Source organism: Rousettus aegyptiacus, unplaced genomic scaffold (genome assembly GCF_014176215.1).
Source record: "Rousettus aegyptiacus isolate mRouAeg1 unplaced genomic scaffold, mRouAeg1.p scaffold_m13_p_1, whole genome shotgun sequence".
NCBI classification, from domain to species: domain Eukaryota; kingdom Metazoa; phylum Chordata; class Mammalia; order Chiroptera; family Pteropodidae; genus Rousettus; species Rousettus aegyptiacus.
This window is the reverse complement of record NW_023416284.1, coordinates 46,129,628-46,148,551: the sequence shown is the minus strand read 5'-3', so window position 1 is coordinate 46,148,551 and position 18,924 is coordinate 46,129,628. Positions and strand designations below refer to the sequence as shown.

At 42.2% G+C, this 18,924-nt stretch overlaps 1 protein-coding gene and 1 pseudogene across 2 annotated transcripts in view; both read left to right on the top strand.

The window, feature by feature from the left end:
• The window catches only part of GNG12 (G protein subunit gamma 12), a 106,411-nt gene that overhangs the window by 49,529 nt on the left and 37,958 nt on the right, over positions 1–18,924 (top strand). The gene's annotated exons all lie outside the window — the stretch shown is intronic.
• On the top strand, positions 604–722 carry LOC118605503 (annotated as a pseudogene).

The following is an 18,924-nucleotide window of genomic DNA, read 5'->3' as shown; positions in this document are numbered from 1 at the left end:
TATATTTTTAATTCAGTAAAGATCATTGTCAGAGAAGAGCCTAGAATTCTACCAAGGACAACCCATGAATGGGAATTTCTTTGGGGGCTTTGTTTTCATTTAGATCAGATTTATTAGTTAGAATTATTTTGTTTGCAAGCGACAGAAATCCAACTTAAACTAGTTTCTTGACTTACATCTCTATGTTGTCCGTGCTGGCATGAACTTCAGGCTTAGCTGTGCCCAGGGGTTCAAAAGATATCATCAGGCCATCATCTTTCACTCATTTCATCTTTTGGTTCTGCCTAGCTCTCATCAGCTTCTCATACTCATGAGCAAGTGCTCCCTCACCATGATGCATAGGGAGCCAACAGCATTACATTTCTGTCATCCTCATAGCTATGGATCTCAGTGAAAAGAACATGCCTCTTTTGCTATTGTTCTAATAGTGTACTGAGGAAGGATCTTAATTGACCCAGTTCAAATTTCTTGCCCGAATCAACTTAGCTGGAAGTAGGCAGTAGACAATAAGCAGTGTCTGTCTAGCCATATCTTGTTCAGGGAGGGTACATACCACCAGAATCATATGGAATGGGATCCCCTAGTAAAAAGGAAGGAATTTTATTCTATGGCTATGCCACCCTGAACATGCCCGACCTCATCTGATCTCGGAAGCTAAGCAGGGTCGGGCCTGGTTAATACCTGGATGGGAGACCACCTAGGAAGACCAGGTGCTGTAGGTGTTAAAAAAATAATAATAATAAAATAAAAAAGAAAGAATTCTGTTAACAGAAGAAAAAATTTTAATTCAGGAAAGATCATTGTCAGAGAGGAGCCCAGAATTCCACAAGGACTACTCACAAATGGGAATTTCCTTTCGGACTTTATTTTTCATTTAGATCAGTCTTATTAGCTAGAATTAGGAAGGGAGAAAGGGAAGGAAGGGAAGGAAGGGAAGGGAATGGAAGGGAAAGGAAGGAAAGAAGGAAGGAAGGAAGATGCCAAGCAGATAAAATTTTTAGATATCAGCATCCACTGATTTAGAAATTCTTAATTTGAGGTCCACTAAACTTGAAAGGTTTAAAATTTAGATTCATCATCAGTTACATTGACTACCAATTCCAAGTTTGGTATCATGACGACGAATAGCAATGAGCATGTAGAGAGGATGAGCACCTGGATAGGTAGCTTTCAGCCTGAGGATCTCATGTCGCATCCTCAGGCTCTAGAGGAGTGGTTATTAACCTGGAGTCAGTGAATGGGCTCTGTGATTACTTGCGAAATCATGTGTATGCACTTATTTTTACCAGAGAAAGGGGTCATGCTGCCATCATTTTCTTGTAGGATTTTATGGTCCCCTGCTGCTTAAGAGCCATTGTTTCAGACTTTATTTTAGGTTTGACTAGCTCAATCTTATGTATGGCTCGCTTCTTATCTTGGTTCAGCTAGTAAAGTTTAGCGTCCATGATAAACATAGCTCCTTATGGAATAGAGACAGTGATGTCAGTGGCTGAGTATGTTGCATTAAATTACATGTTGATGCTTTTAGGCATATATGTCAACTTTTCATAGTCATAGCTGCCATTTACCTAGTCCTTACTTTGCTGCCAGCCTTGGTGCTAAATGTATCATGTGCATTACCTGAACTATATATTTATACACATGATTATAATTCTGCGAACCTCAGGTCTGTTATAGTCCCACCTGCTGGAACCAGCTCCTTCTAGATGTCTGGGAACACAGGATACAAACTCCAAGTTTCTCTCCTTCCCCATGTCTGCTGTTGTGGATCCACCTTTCTCCACCTTCCCACCTATAGACAATAGAATCGTAGGATCCCCAAATTGGAAAGACACCACTAAGATCATGCAGTTCAGTAGTTTTCTAGCATAAGGACTCCTGAGAAGGAAGGATGAACAGGACCCAAGTCCCTGTCCTGCTATGATCACAACTGTCTCCTGAAAACAACTTATCTAGGACAATAAAAGAGCTCAGGGTTAGATGTCAGACTTGATGTTGAGTCCAGGCTACCACTTCACTTATTTGCCTATATGGCCCTGGGGAAGTTGCCTAACCTCTCTGAGCAACAGTTTCCTTATTTGTCAAAGGGGATAATAATACCTGCCTCGTGGAGTTGTCAGGGTGACTGAATGATGTAATGTCTATAGTCTTTGGCCTAGTGCCTGGCACATAGTCAGTCTTAGCAAAGGTTAGGTGTAACTAGTAAATTGCACAACATGACTTGTGAGACATAGTTAAGACACCACTTTATTTCTTGTCTCCCACTGTTCCTTTAAAGTTTATTAAATGGGATGTGTGTTCTCATTTTTGGGGGGGGGGGGGAGACTTGATCAGGCCTATGACTTTTCTGGTTACTCCTAGGTAACAAAAAGTCCTAAGGCTACTTTAAGTCACACACATACTCACACACATGTTCACTTTGGAAACTGGAAATACTCACTCTAGTCTATGGACAGTCAATAATTATACCAAGAGGGGATCTTCCTCCATCTTGCCGTGAGGGCCTCCCCCTCTTCCAGCTACGTACTGCTTCACACCTCCCCGGGTGAGACCGGGGGAAGGAGGAAAGTTTTTACCTGATCACTACTATCACACTTGGCACTGGGTTCTCTGAGCCTGGCTATCGGTGAAGGGACTCTTCTCTCTTTCGGCTGCTTCTGTGGCTTTCTCGAGGACTCTCTACTGGAACTTTCCATCAGGCTCTCCCAGGATTCGGGCAGTGCCTCTCTTGCTGGCTGCTACCATCTGCCATCAGCTTCTGATTTCCATTCGGATTCTCTTTTGGAGTCCTCTCACCCTCAGGCTGAATGAAGCCCTCTTGGGTAAAACCTGTTTTGAGGAGATGCAGGGTGGCATTCACGGTGCCCAGACTTCACATTCCTTTAACCAACCCCCACCCTCACCACCACCATGTGAGAAGAGGGAGACCAGTAACTTTCCCCAACACTGCCTTCTGCTCTGCCACTTGAGGCTGCTTTGGTTCCCCCTCACATTTGGTTCCCCAGGCAGATGTCAAATAACAATCCCCAAACTCTAGGAGACACATATCAAGCCCTCCACATGTTGCCCTTGAAACCCTTTTCTCCAGCTATGAGATGAAGGCTCACCTACTCTACCTCGCCCACCTTGGGGAGGGTAGGAATCAGAATATTTCTGAGGAATCTGCCTCACAAAATCCTCCCCCATTTCCCACTGTTCTGAACCTGTTTATATCCTCTTATGGATCTTTGAGCCAGCCAGGCAAACTTCTTAGAAATTTCCACATAATGGTCGGGCCCCTGTCTTTGGAATTTCCCATCTGCTGAATCTTGATGCCGCAGTGGAAACTTCCACTTTAGCATCCTGTTAACTGTTAACCCCGGCCCAGTGCAAGGAACTCCTCTTCCACACCCCTAAAAGTGGTCCGTCATCCTGGGCTTAAAACCTGTCCACACACGGAAAGCTCTCTCTCTCTCTCTCCCCCTGCCTCCCAAGCGTCCCATTCCAGTGTACTGATAAGTTGGAATTGTTGGAAAGATGACGCTCCCGTGAAGCCAGGCCTGGCTCCTGATAACATTCCTGTTAATGGGATGAGAAGTGTGTGTGTGTGAGAGTCTCATCTGAGAAGATCTGCATTGGGCAATAGGGACTTCGAGTGGCAGCCAGGCTTTTACTGATACCCTGCTCTCTAAGACCACGGGGAAGCCTTTTTCCTTGTCTCAGGGAAGGTTTTCTCTACTGTCATGCCAAAATGCACTTGACCGAAGGGAAAGCTAGTACTTGAAAACACTGCTCAATCACCGTTTCTCATGCTCATGACCCTAACACAGCTTCTCTTGATCTGAGAGCCGATTTGCCGTGGTTCATGGGGGCATGTTGATCAGGGCTCCATCTAGAGTTTATGAACTCTGCAAAGTCAAGCCATACAGAATGTGCCCTCCAAAAACACCCCTCCCCCACATTTTTGCAGTTTTTCATTTATGCTTAAGCATCCTGGGAATCAGCAGATTTTTCTGCCTTCTCTGGCCACAACATTGTGAACTTGGCCTCTCTGCCAAAATGTCTTCCTTTGTCATGTGCTGATTGGGTCACTGTGATGGTGGGTCCCATAATAAGTAGGCCACTCTCCATTTAGGCCTCCTACCCCATGGTAAAGGCAGCATCTCAGGTGAACAGGTGGCCCATGCTGGCATGATGCTTGGTTCAGATAATGTTGAGGTAACTTTGGAGACAATGGCCTAAGAATGCATTTTGAATAGTTCTGTCTTGGACTAGTTCCCCTGGGCAAGACTCAACATTATGTATCCAGATTTGAACCTGGTTTTTGTCCTCATGTTATTTTTACTGGCTGTTTGCCAAAATGGTAGACTATAGCTCCCTCCCTCAGGCCCATCCCATGAACCTCATGCCCCAGATGATGTTGGAGACTGATGCTGAGAGAATAGAACTGAACTCCCCTAGCACTTCTCACCTGTCTTCTTCTCTTGGCCTGAAAGAATATAGTGGTTTCCATTTGGCCATTCAGAGATCTAGATGTATGAAATAGCTAACAGGCTGTTAACTAAAAGATACTATTTGTGTACATTGTAAAGTAGGGAGGTGGCATAGTATAGGCAGATAGACTAGAGTTCAGACCTCTCCTTGGCTACTAAGACACTTTGGGCAGAGTGATTGAGCCTCTCTGAGCCTTGATTTCCTCATCTGTTAAGTGAGGATAATGCCACTGCCTCATAAGACAGCTGATTAAAAGAACCTGTACGTGTAATGAATTAAGCACAGTGGCCACACAGTTCTGCATAGTGTATATTCAGTAAACTATAGCTATTACCTTTATTTGTATATCTGTTGTGATGATTTCTTAAAAAAAAAAAATTAAATCCTTGGAAAAAGTAGCCTTTAAAACCTTGAAAAAAAAATTTCTCTAGCAATAGTTTTTTGAAAAATCAAATAGGAATTTGAGAGACTATTAAAATATTCACATCTACCTGGTTTAAAAAAAAATTATTATCTTGCAAAACTCATTACTTCTTTATAGTGTACAAGTGATTCTGGTTGCAGAGGCGGTGTGGCCCAGGGGCTAAGAATGAAGCTCAACCTGCCCAGCCTCAAATCCAGCACCAAACCACCTTTGTGACCTTGGGCAAGTCACTTACTCTTAAAGTCTTGATTTCGACATCAGTAAAATGAGGCGAATACTGCACAGGGTTATTGAGAGAATTAAGTAATCTATATGAAATGCTAGCACAGGCCTGGCACACAGCACTCAAATAATGGCAGCCATTATTTACCCATCACAATATTATTTTCATTTTATGGGTAAGAATTTTTAGAACACTTTTTCTCCTTGTGATAAATGGCTTCATGAGGACGCTGTTACATGTAAGAAGTTGTTCTGTTTTATTCAAGAAAGAACAAGAACATTTAGTAGCAGGTTTGCTTATAAATACCAAACTCTAGCATATACAAAAGCAAGCTGCATTAATGAAACCGAGCAACTTTCCCTTTTTTAGGTCTCACTTAATTTGCTTGTTGTTAAGATTTGGGTAAGTGTTTTTGCTGGTAGAGTAGGAGAAATTAACACATTATTTTTACAAGGACTGTGAAAATATGCAAAGATAGCTGTGTTTAGCTAGGTGCTTTAAATTTAGATCAGTTTATTTTGTTCTCTTTCAATAAGACTAGCATAGTTGGCAACTTTGCGGAGCCCATAGTGGTCTTAGAAGGAGGTGGAGGAGGAGGCAGGGTCTGAACCAATGTGATGATCCAAACTGGGAACCAAGTCTTGGTCAGGCAGGTCTGGAGAGCTCGCCATGGCCGAACTGGGATTCCTGATTAAGGAGGTTTGTTGCCTTTAAAAAGACTATGTGGGCATTCTCTTAAGCATTTCTGTCCTAGGATTCCCCTGGAGCAATAGACAATCCTGAGCCAGTAGATTTCCAGTCCCTGTGTCCTACTGACCAGTTGCCCATGCTGTGCCAAATAGACAGAGCTTGTATATAGAAAGAAGACCTCATCATTATTTGTTGGATTGATTTTAGAGTTTGTGGAACTGAATAACTTTTGGTGAATGAATTATCCAGGTGAGCAAGAAACTGTCCTTAGAGTGGGGTCTGCTTACCTCCACAGATAGGTAGTTCAGGAGTCATCTTTTTTTTTTTTTTTTTTTTACATGGAGGCTTGAAACCTGGCTGGTAAGCTAGAGAAAGGGGAAGCAGTGCAGCCTTAAAAGGAGGGACAAGTAAGTGGAAAAGCCACCACTTTAGTTGGCCGGTCAGTCAGTGAGTATTTATTCAGCATCAGCAAGTACTTATCCAGCATCAGTGAGTATTTATCCAGAATCTTCCACATGCTCAGGGCAGGATGAAGAGGTAGCAGAACAGAAGAGAGACTCTGGGTGGACGATCACCTTGCACTCTTCCCCAGATCCTTCGTCCGCTCCCTGAGGCAGAGGCAGAGCTTTGGGACCTCAGAGAAGCCATAGGTTGCCTTATGTGGACAAGACTATGGAAATTCCTTGCCAACGCATTCCTCAACCATTAGGGCCATCCACAGAGCTAATGCTGGTTATAGAGCTTAAGATTTAGAGTCTTCACTACCAAGGACCCCTTCTGATGCCCTGTAGTTAACGTGCTATTCCCAATTTTTTATTCTTTTTTTAAAAAGCTCCTCCCCCACCAAATCGTATAAGGCTCAGAATCCACAAAAACTAGATCTGTCCCGGGACCAGGGAGAATCATCACTCACGCTGGGAGTTTCCCTCTGCCTCGTTTTGCCATCACCGAGACACTGAAACTGCAGTTTGTTTCTTCCTTAGGTACAGGCTTTGCCCCTGTGTGTGTCCTTTACCGTGGTGGACCTGAGTTTCCACAGGGAGTTCCTAACCCTTTAAGTGAGAGAGAGGGAGGCCCAGTGAGGAATCATCTGGGCTTCTCCTGGATCCCGGGCACCCTCCACGGGGTGGAAGGGTCCCACCGTTCCTGCAGGAAGGCAGAGAGGGTGCTCTCAGAATGTCAGTGCCTTTGTGGTTTATCAGAGAGAGGCCCTGTGACAGAGCCCATTAGGAGGGAGCCAGCCCTGTGTGAGGGCTGTATTGGCTGGCCAATATAGGCTTGGTGGAAAATTCTCCTTCAAAAAACAAAAACAAAACAGAACAGAATATCCTCGAAACTGTATCAGTTTTAGGCCAACTTACAGGACAACGCTGATAAAGTATTCTGCTCCCTCTCAGCCCTTAATCATGGCCGTTCCCTCTTATTCCACAAGAAGGCTGGAGTGCTTTTCTAATCAGCCAGAATTAAATGTATTGAGATGAAGGGGAGGAGGGAAAGGCCCTCTTTGTATGTATCTTTCTAGCACTCTGTGAAAATCCAAGTCTGAAAATCATTTCCTTTTTCAATGAAATGCTGGCTAATGTCTCCCCCTGGAGGATAAATAGAGAATCGTTTAAAATGGGCTGTAGGCATCCTCATTATTCTGCCTGATAATCTGGAAAGAACTTGTCAGCCTTGTACAAATCAGTAAGTAAAGGGAAAGGGGCCTAGTCTATAAGGTTTTTGGTATTTTGGTGGTGTTTTATTTTATTTTATCACCTTGAAACAATTATGCTAAACTTAAGGGTAAATACTTTTCTTATACTTGTAAAATGGTTAATATACCTCCAGACTTAAGGCACACACCTATTAGACTACAGTAGACTTTTTGCCAAGTCTCTGCCACCAGTGCTGTTTATGGCAAATCCTTACCAGTCTCGAGGCTCCTTTTGCTCCTTAAAGTTGTGGCAGAGACAGAAAACAGGAATTTTCAGCCAGCTACTCTGTATCTGTTAGTGGTCATAATGGACAAACTCCAGCTTGCTATTGCCCACCTTGAAATATTTTGATTTATTCCTGCTAGTTTAAATTGTTTGCCTCAGTTTGTTTACATTTGCTACTAACAACTTCCAGAAAGTAGCTTTCCCTCACAGTTAGGCTAACTAGGTATAGTTATTTTACTACTAGTCTCTACTCTTTCTGTATATTTTTAAAAGCAAGATACAAAACAGATTGAGAAGGATAATGGTTAAAATATAAAAACCTCCTCACATATTTAATCCTCTGATAAAATGTGATTTTATCCTGACACTTTTATTAATCTTTGGTTAATTACTCAACTGCTTTTAAGTATCAGATCCGACCCACTTATTTAGCTGCTATTGTATCTTCTATAAGTAAAGACTTCTCATCTATCTTTTGTTCACCAAGTAGTAGTTTGTGTTCCTGGATGAATGTTTATCATTTTCATTGTTCAGGATTTTCATCCCCTAACTGGAGGATATAATTGTAGCATTTATATTAGCAATGCTTATAATAGTTGGGTTCCCCCCTCCCCTTTCTCTGCTCTCGAATGCACTTCAGTGTTTGAGGACATAGCATCGTTAAGAGGTTGTTACTCATACATCAGATTAATTTCATGCTTAGGGCTATTTTTCCTGAAAAAGATATGAAAGGAAAAGAGTATACACAAACCTTGTAGGTTATTGTGACTTTTTTTTCAGTATTTGTAGAGATATCTATAATTATTGGTCATCTTTTCATACATTTTGTCTACTTCAGTTTTTTTATTTATTACAATTTTGGTGTGAGAAAAAATTTTTTTTCATAATATCTATTTGCTTTTAGCCCCTGGTGTATGGAAACCAATTATCCTAAGCATTGAATAGCCATTATTGGGGGTGAGGGATATGTATTTCCTCCAGAATTAGTTCCTAGGAGACTCTTGTTTCTTGCCTCCTGACTCACTCCGACAGAGCCAGGAGGAGGGACTAGGCCTAGGGAGCTGGAATTCCTGCTGGCCCGGTCTCAGTCCACAGCATAGCCTGGTTCCTCCTTACCTGTGGCTGCAGCCACCACCCCTGTTATTTGGAAGAGATCTCTCTCTCAGACACTGCACACACACACAACACACTTTTTTCTTGGGCATCTGTCTCCTTTCTTCTTGCAAGTGGCCATTTATCCAATATTGAGACAGCCCGATTCATTAATGATTCATTGATGTTCAGGTAATTGCAAGGCTGAGCAACATTAGAATAGTTTGTGAGTTACCTTTAATTTCAGAGCGTTTTCAGGCTTTCATTATTATTCACAAATTACAACACGCTGAAGTTCAGACTCTGCTGACTGGGACAAACAGGTAGAAGGGCAGGCTTAGAAGTGGATATTTGGGGTAGGGCAGAATAGGGGTTCGTATTTTTAGTAAAGGGCAATGTTTTACAGACATTTGGATGGAATTTCATGGTAAGTTCTATGAGATGAAACAGGAGACGCTCCAGAAGCCATGCCCTTTCTTCCCTGTGCTCCCCAGTAGCTCCCCACACCCGCTTGGTCATCTTTCTCCAGGTACCAGGCCTCTTCCTATGTCTACCTGGAGTACCCCCTCAAGTTACATGTTATTGGACTGTTTCATAGCCCTTAGCACCAGCTGTATTATCTTGTTTATTTCTTTACATGAGAGCTTGGTATTAGCATATAGAAGAATACTGGCACAGAGCTGACACTCGGTGACTATTTGCTGAATGAATGAAGGAATGAACAAATGAATGAATATATTCAGTGTCATGAGAGGAACAATGCCCTTCATAACCATGCTGTTAGATGGAGTCTACAAACACAGCAATGCGATATTGTTTTTTGTCTTTCCAAATCAAAATATATCTTGTAACGTGCGAGTGTGCAAGGCCGTTTGGCCTGAGGTGGAGCAGACAATCATTAGTTGTGGGAGTGCAAGTCACCAGGAGCTTTTTAGAAAAAAGTTATTAATATATCAACGGCCTTGAAATGTCATTCTTTTAACATAACTAATAAATTGTTAATATAGAAATTAATGAAGAGCCAATAGACAGGTAGTTGATAGGAAGAGAGGGAAGGAGCTTCATTTTGAAAATAGAGAAAAATTATAAAATTGCCCACAATTCTATAATAAGGGATTACTTATGTAAAACAAAATCTTACTACAATCATTAAAAACCATGTGTGTTCATTTTTGTGGATCAAAAGCGAATAACCTGAATCTGATCAGGAAGAAACAGCTGAAAAACCCAAACTGAGGGGCAGTCCCCAAAATAATTGGCCTTTGCTAAAAAAAAAAATCAATATTGTGAAATACAAGAACGACTCAGGAACTGTCCCTGATTAAAAGAGACTAAAGAGATATGACAATTGAATGCAGTGTAGAATTTAGAATTTTCTTTTACTGTAAAAGACATTTTTGAGACAATTGCTGAAATTCGAATAAGGCTGTACACAGATAATAGTATATCAACTATGGTGTGGTTATGCAAGAGAACTACAAAACACACTGAAGTGTTTAGGGGTAAAACAACATCATGTGTGCATGTCTCTGTCTCTCTGTCTGTCTGTCTCTCTCCCCCTCTCCTGCCCCCCTCCTCCCTCCCTCCCTCTCTCCGCTTCCTGGGGGGTGGGGAATGAAAGGATAACAATAAATACAGTAAAATTGTTGACATTTGAGAAATCCAAATCTGGGTAAAGGGTATCAGAGAATTCTTTGTACTATTCCTGTAACTTTTCTCTAAGTCTAAAAGGTTGTATCAAAATAAGATTTTTAAAACATGATGCTAATGAAGAGTTCGTAATCACATAGGGAAATTCCTTCGCTGAAAAGGAAAAAATATAAAATTGAATAATAGAGTATGATTTCAGCTACTTTAACTCATGGGGAAAAGATTAGAAGGCAATATAGCAATATGTTAACTTGTTATCTGTTATACACATTAATATATTTATACATTTTTTTTCTCAAGAGCATGTATTTCTTTAAAACTTAGGGGGAAAAAATCTAAAAATGATGCTAACTCTCAAAGAAGGAAGATCTGAGTGAAATCTTGCTTTTTGTGTCTTTACCACTATTCTAGTAGAAAAAGTAATCTATCATATAGATATAGATAAACACACATGCTCTTTATTAAATTTTTGTTTTTCTTTAATGATATTTTGAGGGAAATCCTATATTAAGCAGGAGTTTAAAGGAGATGACCTCTTGACTTCTCAAGCCTCTTCCAGCCTTGGAATTTTTTGCTTTACTTTCTATTGCTTTACTTTTTTTTTTTTTTTCTTTTTGGCTTTGCTTTACTTTTCAGCACCTTTGCAATCCAGACGCCTTAGGTACTAAGTTCATAAGGATAGATGAGCCACCCAGTTCACCTTCTGAAGATGTTCACAGTCCACAGATAAGCAAATCTGTGATTACAATCCTGCACTAGGCACTAGGAGAGTGTAGCAGTTCCTAAGAGGGACAGGCTTGGCTTAGGGCCAGAGTGGTGGTCAGGCAAGGCAGGCATTAATCTCTAAACCTAGAAAGTCAAGTGAGGTCTTGCCATTCAGAGAAGGATAGCAGAGCATTATAGGCTGAATAGTCCAGCATATCTAACAGATGTTCTCGCCGTGGCCCACTGCAGTATCATTCTGGCAATCCTGTCCAGAGAGGATAGTCTCTACAAGACCTGGGGAGCTCCAGGTCCTGCGTGATCTGCTTTCCCAGGTGTAGGAGGAAGTGATCCTGCTACAAGAGATGCCTCCTGTGGCTCTGAAGCAAGCCCTCGCCTCCCAGAAACTCAGTGCTTCCATTTGCAGAATCTCTGTGGGAGTTTGCCCGATGGCCTCACCATGGAAAGTGGATGCTTTGTAAATATCCCCAGGGAGGACAGGATAAAGAATGGAGACTTTGCTGATCTCCAATTTACTCAGTAGAAATCTTGGAAGGTGCTTTATTCATTTGGAATCATAAATAAAACCAAGGGGTTGAGTTTGCCTGGCACTTGGTTTTGCAAGCTCTGTAGAATCCCAAAGTTACCCAAAGTGATGTGATTAAGAAATGTGCTCCATATTTCCCTGGACAGTAATTCATCTTTGAGTCATCATTTGCCTAGGTGCATTATCCATTCCTGCTATAAGAACCTGAAGACACCAATGTACATTTTTAACCCATCACATAACTAAATTACACAAAGGCAAAACAATGGTTAAGAATCTTACAACTGGATCAAGGTTAGAAGCTTCTCCACTTATTTTAGGACCTTTTCTTTTTTAAAAACCATTTTAGAACATGATATTTTACTCAGGTATATTATTTCGATTTTGAAGGTATCTCACAGGTTGTTAGGATTGCACAAGCTGATATAAAGTCACAGGACACGGCATATAGTGAGCATTCACTAACTACCGGTTATCAATAAACAAAGATTAGCACAGTGTATAAAGGGAGACCTGGTTTCTCATCCCAGCTCTACCTCTGAAATCCTAGAAGTAAAGAGAAACTGAGCTGGAAAGAGTCCTTAGAATTCTTTTAGCATACAGTCCAACAACCTCATGTTCAAAAACTTAGAAAGAGCCCTAAGTTTATTACTTATAGCTTAAATGTCTCCCACTCATTTTTCAAGCATGAGTAATAATTGCACCCCGTCATGTGATTGTTGCTAGCATACCTCAAGGTCTTGGCACAGTGTTTGGTAGCAGAGTGAGTCCTTAATTCATATTAACTACTGTTGTTTATTCCCTGTAATTATCATCCTCTCCCATTTGACTGTGAAAATAAGAGTCTTGTCTTCCTTGCTTCTTGTCATGGCCCCACCATCTAGGACAGCTATTGGCACATAGTAGGTCCTTAGTCAATATTTGTTGAATGGTCAGTTTGTCTTGGTGAGGGTAGAATTTAGGCAGTCTGAAATGCACGCCCTGACTCCAAGGTCCGGGTTTTCCACATTGTTCTACATTGGCTTTCTTCTCTCTGACATTGAGCACCATCCTTCATTTCTCCGAGCCTCAGTTTCCTCACTTTGGACCGGTTGCAATCCATCAGGCCCTTGATATCTTGAGCACTGTATTTGCCGCCCATCTTTCTGCCTTTTCAGGAGAGCATGTTTATGCTTGACTGACCACTAGGTGGCGAGGTTGGCCAAATATCAAAGAAAGCAAAAAAAAAAGAGAGAGAAAAGGGATAGCATTGAACTGAATGCCCTCCAAAGAGTATAATAGGAGTGATCTAATAACTAACTGGAAATAGGAAGAGCTCTATAAGGTTAGCAGCTATGAGAGTAACTTCTGGTATTTGATACCATAAAACACCACTTTTTTCTGTTCCCTGCCAAGCCAAGTAGACTGTCTTCAGAAGCCATTGCAGGAGAAGCCTTTGTGCTCTGTTCCCTGTTTTACCAAGTCAGAATTTTTAATAACCCCTAAATGGCAGAGAGTATGGCATATTAGTATCAGGTAAAGAGAAGCCTAGAATATTTAGAGGAACATCAGAGTTCTTAGGAGAGTCACTGTGGAGCTTTATCAGCCCAAAGTAGAGTGTTTTGCACATGATGGAGACTTGGCGTAGAGGTGGGTAATGGGGTCAAAAATTTTGCTGAAATTGTTCAAAGAAAGGATTTCTTTGTTGCATGAAACATTCTGATATGAGTGTATTATTTTTTAAATGATTAAAGGGGGGAATCTTCTAGGAATAACAATGAGTAGCATTTATTGCACACTTACTATGTACAAGTTATTATGCTAAACATTATAGACATATTATTACATTTATCCTCACAACAACCCTGTGAGGTAGGTTTGATTATTATGCCCATTTTATAGATGAGGAAATTGAGGTGAAGAAAGATTGTAACAGCCAACAAGTACTGCATACTTACTAAAAGTCAGGCATTATTTTAAGACCTTTAAGTATCTTTGTCGTGATAACCCTATAATATAGATAATATTATTGCCTATTGCCTTCATTTTATAGATGAGAAAACTGAGGCACAGAGAAGTTACGTAACTTTGTCGAGGTCACACAGGGAGTGAGTGGAACAGCCAGAACATAAACCCTGGCCCATCTGATTCCAGAGTTCTTTTTTTAGCTGGCGTACAATGGTGCCTGGCCACCTGGGGCTGAGGCACACCTGAACCTCAGCCAGGGAAACTGGATGAGAAGCTCTGGCCCACAGAATCATGAACCTCAAAGTACAGGTTACTCCTGTAGTTGGTTTTCAAGGAGCCTTATTTCACCAAATCCCTTTGTGGCCCAAAGTTGGAAATTCAAAGTAGATATTGATTTTGGAGATTTTACAGTTCAGATTCTTCATGGGACTTGTGAAAACACTGAGGGTCAAGGAGGCTCGAGCTGACTCACAGAGGAATCAGTGGCAGTGTTGAGATCAGAACTATCCCCATGCTCTCATTACTGTGGGATGGGGGCGAGTGAGGAAGTAGGACTTCGTATCACCCACATTGTATGTGTGCACACACGTGCCACACAAACACACACACACGCCCAGGTTCAGCAGAGCTACTCTGCTTCTTTTAAAGTATCAGGTTTTCATATTTCCTTCTAACAAACTGTTTTACAACCAAATAGAAAATTTAAACCACTGTGCTGTACCACGTTGCCTCCAACGCAAACCTACTCCCAATCCCAAACCCAGAATGTAGAAAGCTGATGTCCATAGATGTCATCCTTTGAGCAGCAGCCACAGCACCATGAGCTCTTGGGGACCCAAGCCCAACATCATTTGTCATCACCTTGTTTCTTGCCTGAGAGGCCCCCATTTTTCTGCAGGGAGTGTCGGTACCAGCCTCCCACCTGGTCTCCCTGGCCTCAGCCTTGTCTCTGCCACCCCAGAATGCAGCCAGAATGGGCTTCTTATAAACCACAAGCCTAGTCCTGCTACTCCTTTTTCTTCTTCCTTTATCCCCCTCTGATTAACTAACTTCCCCTCTGCATTCAGAGGCAGTGTGGCCATTCCTCTGGGAGGTGTTCCTGACTCACCATGTGTGGCCTGGGAATTCCTTTTTGTAATACTGACCCCACTCTTTTGAAGTTGCCTGTTTTCCTCTCCCTAGTTCTCAGATGCTAAGCCCCAAGAGGTCTACCTTGGTTGTAACCCAGAGCCTCATACAAACAAGATGGACATTCAGGGCACATTCGCCAGGTACCTGAGCTGCTCAAACTTTTGTTTTTGCCTTGTTCTGCAATGCCTACCTCTGCTTGTTCTGTTCTAAAGCCTTCACATCTTGGTGATATCAAGGCTGTCACATAGACAAAAAATTACCACTAGTGATGTCCTAGGATCAGGTTATATTTAGCACAATTTGTTGATAATTACTGTTCATCAATATGACTCTAGGACACTGTAAAAGTCTTAAGTGCCCTTGACTCATCAGAAGCAAATTAAATTATTCATTTAACAAACACTTTAAGTATCCACTGTGCACAAATCATGTGATCAGTACTATAAGGGATATAAGGATGGATAGCATAGATTTTGCCTCCCAGAGCTGACCATAGAGCTTTTTATATTTTGTTCATTTTTCTTCCTATGTTGAACATTTTACAAGCACAAAAAGAACAAACAAACAAACAAATTAAGCCCCTAAGAAAGGCAAGAACCTTTAAAGGGTAGATAGGGACCTTACAGTATGAATTCAAGCATAGGATTGGGATAAGCCACCATGCCTTTGGGAGATTAAAGGACATATCACATGCAAACCCTGCCCTCAAAGCCCATAATCTAACAGAAGAAACAAAGTCTATACCCAGGTACCTCTAAGATAAAATAGAAAGTGAAAAACGCCCTAAGGGAAAGCTGTATCTGTTTGGACTATAGGTAACAGAAACTCAAAATGGCCTAAACCCAAAGGGGACTTATTCTCTCATCTAAAAAGAAGTTTAGAAGTAGGCTGTCTGCAGCTGACCAGTTTAGCAGCTCATCAACATCAGATTTGTTTCATCTGTTATGTCATGCTCACAGCATCATCTGGCTCTCCTCTTAGATACAGAAAGGCTGCAGGCATCCCATCTACTCACACCAGTGCCAAGGCAGATAAGAACCGTTTCTAATGCATCTCTCTTTTAGAATGTAGAGACCTTTTGAAACCCCCCGGCCAGCTTTCCCTCGCGTCTCCTCGGCCAGAACTGGGACATGTGCCCACCCCTAAAATCATTCCTGACGAATGGGATAGGGTCATTTATGTGGCCTAAACCAATCTGGATTTACCTTATTCACACGAGTAGAGGGTATACTTATTCTGCCAGCTGAGAGGAAGCGGAAGATGGCTATCGAGTGGCAGGCTAGAGTTCCCACTACAGAATGAATCATAAAAAAAAATCTCACAGTTCTCAGAGGAAGACAAGGTGGATGTTCACAAAGTTTGCTTCTAATGGAGAAGACCTACAAATACAGTCATTATTCTAACGGAAGAAATACAGGTGCTACAGAAGCACATCAGGAAGGCTTCCTGGAGGAAGCGAGGTCTAAGTTGTAGAACAACTCTAAAAAGCAGAGACATATAATCAGATCCTTCTTTCTGATAGATCACTCTGGCTGAAAAGAGGAGATCAGTTGGGATTCTGACAGAAGGTAGACAAGACCAGCAATGAAGCTGTCACAATGTTGCAGTAATCCAATGGAGAGCTGCTCGTAGTCCCAACTAGGGTGACTGCAGTGGGGATAAAAACGTACCAATTTGGAAAATATTATGGAGGTAGACTGAGCAGGACTAGGAGATAGAAGAGGAGGTGCAGTGAGGGAGAGAGGGGAGGCCAGGGTGACTCCAGAGTGTGACTTGGGCAGCTGCCCAGGTGGTGAGGCCACTCCCTGAACTGGAGACCACAGCAGTAGGTGGAGGTTTGTGGTAGGGACTGAATGATGAGTTCAGGTATGATTGGAGCTTCGTGTGTGGGAGGTGGGTGGGGTCAGAGACGAACTGGAGAGGTAATCAGGAGTCAGAACACGCAGAGCCCTGTGGGCCATGCTGGCAGGTTACACTTGAGCCTCCTAAGAATTTGTGCAGAGACAATGGTAAGAAGAAATGGAGGCAAAAAAAAAAAAAAAATACTGTGAGCCATGAGTGTTAGAAAGGTCACAACTCTGCAGGTCTGGGCACAGGCAGGGAACAGCAAGCAGGTTCTCATACATAATGGTAAAACGGGCTGCACAAAATGGACTAGGGTAAAGTGTGAGGTGGCCAAAAAGGGATAGGATATGATAGAGTGACAACGCCAGCCCTGTTCACTGCAGAGTCACAAAAGGAGAAGTGCTAGATAACCTGCTTTTGACTTGTCAGAGTGCGTGCAGACACTGTCACACTTAATGGGCTCCGCCTCTTCTGCTGGGGCAGCCTTCTCCCATCAGCAAGCCTGAGCGAAACCGCCAGTGGGATCAGGGCAGTTCCGGAAGCAGCTCCCTGCTCTCTCAGCTCAGGCCAGCGTTCTCCTTAGTTCAGGTTCCTTCCAAGAATCTTTATTCACTGCTGCCCAAGCACTCAACTAAGTGCTGGGATTATAGAACTGAATAGAACACATTGCAGTGTGGGAGGCGGGGAAAGGCAAAAAATAAAAAAAATAAAAAGAAGTAGGAGGAGGAAGAAGAGAGAAGGGAGAAGAAGATAATAGTAAAGTGTAAAGGCAGAAACAGAGCATGGGTGAGCATGGCTCTTTCAGTGCTCAGGATGCTCAGACCTGTGCAGGCCATCGGGGACTGCCTGGCCCTGCCTGCCTGCATTCCAGTTTATCTGAGCCAGCACACCTTGCTTTATGATATAAATGACCTCCCATAGTAGCAGTTGTTTAGGATTGTCTGTTTATTGTAGAGCATGAGTTGAAGCCCTAAAAGTATTTACTGAACACCCACTGTGTTCTGAGGGTGTTCCAGGTGCTGGGAGTTCAAAGGTGAGTAAGACAGGGGTCTTCCCTTAATGGAAGTGAGTAGGGAAGACAGTCGCGTAGATTTGTCACTGTTAAGGGAGGTCAGTGCAGTGGTGGCACTGTAGGAAGCTGAGGGAGGCCACTTATTCAGCCTCAGAGTCACCAGGGAAAAGTGGCGGAAGTTGTAATACAGATCAGATTCAAGCTTACCCCTCCTTCTTTGATATTTTTGTAAAGACACCGGAACATAAACTGGCACTTTATGTCTAACAGTGTCTGGCACATATCAAACATGCAATGGATGATAGCTCATGTTATTTGTAGCTCAGATTAGCAGAGGGATTAGCTGAGAATTAAGAGCATGTTGCCAAAGAAATGATACCTTAGCCAATTGTCAGTTGCGTGAAGGTAAGGATATAAATTGTACGTAATCAATTAGAACAGGAATAGCTAATTGTTTTCAACATATGTGGTACCTACAATGGATTGGAGCCAGGTGTGGAAAAGAGGTATTGATTAGCTCATGTCTGGGCCCAGGAAGAAAGAGCGTTGAGATCCATTAGTGATGTCTGCCGTGGGTGCAGTGGGAAAACAGGCAGTGCACATGCCACGCACCTGCCATCCTAAAATTAGAATACTTCAAATAACTGGGATCTGACTACATAAAAGCTATTAACCTCACCCCTGCATACTTGGCATTTTTCGGGGACCAACAACAGTGCACTCTTCGTGTGTGAAATTTTTGAAAGTAAACAGTCATACTTTCAAAGGTGTCTTTTGGAATCCAGGTACTTCCAGTCTCCTGTACTTGCTACAGCTAGACAGCTGCCCTCAGTGTCACTGATGAGAGCTGGAAACAGCAATATCCCAAAACACCAAGGAAAGATGAATATAGGGTAATTAATTGCTGCGTTGATTAAATTACATTTCTCCCAATGTTAGGAGAATAGAGGAATATATATTAGAGTTTCTCTTAAGAGCCTATGTAAGAAAAGGGCAGCTAACAAGAATAGTTATCCAGAGCTTCTCATTAAAGGGTCAGTCAAATCAATCACGGATGACCCATATTGAGTTCTTACCAAGCACAGTGGGGTTGAGAAGAGACTGCAGTTTCTTCTGTCTTAGTAATAATACTTCTTGCTGAAAGACAGATGTGATACAAATGTACTGGTACTTGTCACGCTTCATGGTTATTAATGTGACATCTCTGTTCTGCTGCATTAAAGGATAATTTGGGTTAGAAAGGCACTGTGAACTCCAAAAGATGGG